The 5,338-nt window shown below is 40.1% G+C and overlaps 1 long non-coding RNA gene across 2 annotated transcripts; it reads right to left on the bottom strand.

Annotated features, from left to right (window-relative positions):
• Positions 1-1,928: 1,928 nt before the first annotated feature.
• On the bottom strand, positions 1,929-4,903 carry LOC133741882 (uncharacterized). Of its 2 annotated transcripts, none has more exons than XR_009862206.1 (4): positions 4,650-4,903; positions 4,337-4,533; positions 2,845-2,926; positions 1,929-2,110 (listed from the first exon to the last, which is right to left on the bottom strand). It is a non-coding gene; the product is annotated as an uncharacterized LOC133741882 (long non-coding RNA). The 2 variants fall into 2 exon arrangements; XR_009862207.1 differs by having other exon boundaries at positions 1,929-2,149.
• Positions 4,904-5,338: the final 435 nt, after the last annotated feature.

Genomic DNA, 5,338 nt, shown 5'->3' on the forward strand with positions numbered 1-5,338 from the left:
TGTGAACGCTTGTGTTGGTTTGGTTGTGGCTCGTATTAATGGAACGCGAAAAGAATTCAATTTGTCGGGAGCGACAAATGGTAGAAGAATTCCATGTTCCATTAACGTGTGGTGTGGCGAGTAGAATGCCGGGAAGGCGTGAGCGGGAAGCTCAAGGGGGATGAGCGGAAGCTCAATGGGATGCCGGGAAGCTCGTGAGCGGAAGCTCAAGGGGTGCCGGGAAGGCATGAGCGGGAAGCTCGTGAGCGGAAGCTCAAGGGGGTGCCGGGAAGGCATGAGCGGGAAGCTCGTGAGCGGAAGCTCAGGGGGTGCCGGGAAGGCATGAGCGGGAAGCTCGTGAGCGGAAGCTCAGGGGGTGCCGGGAAGGCATGAGCGGGAAGCTCGTGAGCGGAAGCTCAGGGGGTGCCGGGAAGGCATGAGCGGGAATCTCGTGAGCGGAAGCTCAGGGGGTGCCGGGAAGGCATGAGCGGGAAGCTCGTGAGCGGAAGCTCAGGGGGTGTCGGGAAGGCATGAGCGGGAAGCTCGTGAGCGGAAGCTCAGGGGGTGCCAGGAAGGCATGAGCGGGAAGCTCGTGAGCGGAAGCTCAACGGTCGGGCCCCTGCTAGGCCCGCTGGAGAGTCCCCGACTCCCCAGCCATGTTTGTTGAGGGGGAGCTGCACGGAGCAGAGGGTGTTGGGAAGCGATCCCAATTTTTGGTACCCAAGCGTCGGGGTTAACTGCCGGATCAATGGCTGCCGTAGGCTGTGTTAACTAGTCCCTTGCTGCCGGATCAATGGCTATTATGATGCGTTGCCTGACCGCTTGGCGGTTTTGGTCGTAGACCGTGGACTCGTAAAGTTTGTATGTGCACGAAAAAAAATGACACACACATAGAGCAAGCATGTACGATGTAGTAAAGTGGCCAAGAACATGTCGTAGGCATGCTTAAGGGGCATGGAGATATGTATAGACATGGCAATAGCTCTAATCGTAAGAGCGGAAAGGATAAGATGGTGTGACTTATCTTGTGCCGATTTGGAGCGAGTTGAAGTTGGAGTTGTCCAAGCATGATGCTCCCCTGTTGTTTTGGCGACGTACCGTAGTAGGAGGCTCGTTAATTGAAGCGGTACTTGGCGGTTGTATCTCCTTAACATAAGATAAATGATTAGCAATTTATTCATATTAATGAACCGACCGATAAATAAAATTGATTATTTGCCTGCACTCGGGCGGGTAAAAGTATGAGAAATGTTGTATTTCAAGTAATAGGAGTATGATTAAATTGATCATATAGGGAGTGAAAGATCACATATAAAGAAACGGTGCAATGTAATTGTATGTTTATACACACTACAACAAAACCTGGCTTCAATGACCACTGTATTGGTCACTAAAAATAGCCATTTTGGTCACTAAATATGATTAGTGACCAAATATTGTTGGTCACTGAGTGGTCACTATAGACCCGTCACTAATTCTATTTAGTGACCAAAATATGGTTGTTGGTCACTAATGTGAAAAGATTTAGTGACCATGATTATTTGGTCACTCATCATGAAAAAATTAGTGACCACATAATTTCTCACTAAAAGTAACAGATTTGGTCACTAAACCACATGATTTGGTTACTAAAACCCGAGTGACATGCTTATTTTAGTGACCAAACTGTAGGCCACTAAAGTTTTGATCACTAGAAAAAAAAAATATATATCTCATAAACTTTTTAATTTTGGTCTCTACTAGTCATCGAATAATAACTAACTGAAAATAGAACTCCAATAGTAATTAGTAATGAAACTTCTATATAATAGAAACTAGCAATGGTACCGGCACTTTGCCGTTGGATTTGTTGTTGCTAACAATTTAAGAGACAAAGTTTCCTATCCCTAAAATTATTTGAGTTTACAAAACATTCTACCAAGGCATTCTATGCACTTTGCCGTTGGATTTGTTGTTGCTAACAATTTAAGAGACAAAGTTTCCTATCCCTAAAATTATTTGAGTTTACAAAACATTCTACCAAGGCATTCTATCAAAACATCATGTAATGCAGGGAGCAGGGAATCCAATGTACTTATATAGAAATGCCACAGCAGCTGCGCGAAGAGCCAAGTAAACAAATTTCAGAGACCTGAGGATATTGAATATGCCAAATTAGTTCTGATTAAAGCTGCAATTACAGAAAGAATCAACATGTTAAGTCAGAAACTTTAGAAGCCCAAAATAGAGTAGCTGAAGCAAAAGAAAAGGCTCGATTAATGCAGAGCTTGTGTACATTATATACACAATTGGGACTTTCATTGTTAGAACTATGTTGACATAGCATATGCTATCAGCAAAATGAAGGGAAAAGACCGGATTAATAAAGAGTTGTAAAAAGCCCCTAAAGATAACTTGGATTTGGAACCTTTTAAGTGTCTTAATGAGCATCAGATGGGTAGTGGTTGAAGTAAACATTACCTAGGGAAAGCTTTTATAATTACAAAACCAAATAAAACTAGAAAAGGATCATAAAAGTCTTTGGATGATTCCTTGTTTTGTGCTCTGTGGTTCTGTAAATTTTGCCTAACTTCTGAGCATGGAGAAATGAGCAATGCTTGGGATTTAATGGTTACCATGATCAGGAGAACACAGAAAAGTAAACAACAATTACAATAGTTCAGAAAAATTGAACTGTGATCATTTCATTCTAAGTTCAATTGCAGTTTCAGCAACTAAGTTTTTTACCTAACAGATACAATATCTTCACCAATTTGATACTTATAAAAGGCTATGGTTAGTATACTAACCTAACAGAATTATACAGCTTACTATTGTATATGTTATACTAACCTTGTATACTAGCCTTTAAATTATTATACTAACCTTTACTAAACGCAGCTGGAAAGGTTGTCTGATACTTATACAGCCCTTGACCCTCAGAATTTCAAACGCAGCTTACTTGAAACTGGAAGTTAACAAACAGTGTCAGTTAGTATATTTCAGGAATGTAAGAACAGAAACTACAAATGATTAACTGAAAGAATAGTCAGAATTTAAAATTATTAATCATATAGATGCTTCTCAACAAATCCATCTGCGTGCACATTGAAATGATACAGGACCAGTAAAAGGCAAATAACAAAAGAGTAATCATGGTCAGTAAAAGCACAGGCTACAAAACAAAACCAAATTCCACACATGAACAACTGAATCATATAAGCTTCAATTAACAAAAGAAACACCAATTACCTGGAAACATGTAACCTAAAATAACAAAACACTATCAAATTATGGGAGTCAATATCCAGAAAAGTAGATGCACAATGTCAGTTCAAAAAATAATGAACAAAAAAAAAAAACATATAGGTCATAACTCCAGAACAACAGAGGAAGAAAAGAGAAAAGCTACTAATACAAAGGTAGGCAACTAAAATTATAGATACATGCCCAACTTGTTACCAAAGTCTCTGGAAAGTGAATACAAGGTAACTATCAAGGTCAACAGTATTACAAATTTAAGCACTGGATGATGAAGCAAAGGGGTTGAGGGTTATGTTCGCGAGAAGAGGAGTGAGGGAGGAGGACGATGAAGATAAAGAGGGTCTGTGTCTCGATGAACTAGGGATTATGTATTTTTTTGTTGTAGGGTATAAATTTGTAAGACTAGGGACTATAGTTTCCTGAAATAAACACGGGTTGCCGTTGGGTATCATTAAACAAGACCTAACGGCTAACACTGTTTGATCAAAAACCCTAAACACATAATAATCATTTAAAGCTTTTTAAGGTTCTCGTACATCACTTGTGGTTTACGGTTTAGATCTCAAGCTTTGAGACCCGCAAACCCAAGAGCTAAAGTCTAGGCACACTCTCTGAGGATAGAACCTCTATTTTGAAAACAGCCCTTCCCATTTGCATAAAAAAAAAAAAATTTGTCTTCCCCTTTTGTTCACTCACACAAAGAGCCATCTTAGGTAATGACTTCTGAATACATATTCGTACAATACTACCTAAAATCTAAATAATCTTGACTACTTTCGTATTCATTTTATTTGTATTTTGAAATTAAGTGAGGTTTTTAGTTAATATATGTCTATCATTAGATCTCATTTTAATGATACTCCAGTAGACTAAGCCGTGCTCAAGCTACTCTATTTCTAGAAATCCCTTCACACTATGCACAGAGGACAATAAAAATCACTTCTCATACAATAGGCTTTATGCAAAATTACTATTTCTCACCCAGAAACCTAATCAAAGGCATTTACAGCTATACCTAGATCAAGATAACAACTTCAGACCTAAAGATCAAATTTTTAGGGAAAATTACCATCTCCAACCATAAAACCCTAATCAAGGGCATCAACACACATACCTTGACCGGGAACTTGGATATTACACAGAGGGCACTCTGCTCCAAAATTGGTCCGATTGGGTACACAGGTGCTGCAAGTAAAACCCAAAGCAAGAAAAAGATCAGAACTTTGAAAATCATGTCAATCGAAGAAAGAGACGAACTTGCAGAAGATGTGATTGCATGGAAGCAATGTCGGCCGATTAAAAAACCCTAGGCTGCAATTCAACAACAAAATCAAATATCAAGACTCAGATTCAGATCGCCGGAAACACAAAAATCAAAGATCTGTTGGTTTCTGATGAAATCGAAGACAGAGAGGAGAGGCGGATACCAACTAGAGAGGGCAAGTGAGCTCAAGGCTGAGCTTCTGGAGATGAAACTTGAGGGGGTTCTTGTTCATGTGCGGAACGACGCCGTCGCGGCAGTTACCGAAATCTGAAGAGTGCTTGGCGGAGGACTCGGCCATGGGAAATGTGCAGAGAGAGAAGTGGTGAAGGGGTGGGGTGGAGTGTGGAGTATTTATCAGGCGGCAGGTTATGTTCGCGAGAGGACGATGAAGATAAAGAGGGTCTGTCTCTCGGTGTTTTTTTTTTATTTGTAAGACTTGGCGCGTTTGAATGCCGCGCTTGCAAAATAAAACCACATTCATTTTGAAACGAACCCGCCTATTCTAAAGTTTAAGAGAAAAAATTGGAGGGATTTGTTCAACCGAAAAGTTTTGGTCACTAAACCAAAATTACATGTTAGAAGTCTAGAAACATCAGTGACCCAACAAAAATGGTCACTAATACTGAACTTTTCGTCATTAAAAATTCAACAATATGTGGGTAAATGAATTTAGTTAGTCCTAAAACTGTTAGTGACCCGCTAGTAATAGTGGTCACTAATTCAATAGTATTTGTGACCAACATTGATGTGGTCACTGACAATTTGGTCACTAATGCCAGATTTTCTTGTAGTGACAGCAAGTTATATAGTAAAGGTCTTGAGCCTAGAGTGATGTGTCTTCCGTAGGATAGA

Source organism: Rosa rugosa, chromosome 4, assembly GCF_958449725.1.
Source record: "Rosa rugosa chromosome 4, drRosRugo1.1, whole genome shotgun sequence".
Lineage (NCBI taxonomy): Eukaryota > Viridiplantae > Streptophyta > Magnoliopsida > Rosales > Rosaceae > Rosa > Rosa rugosa.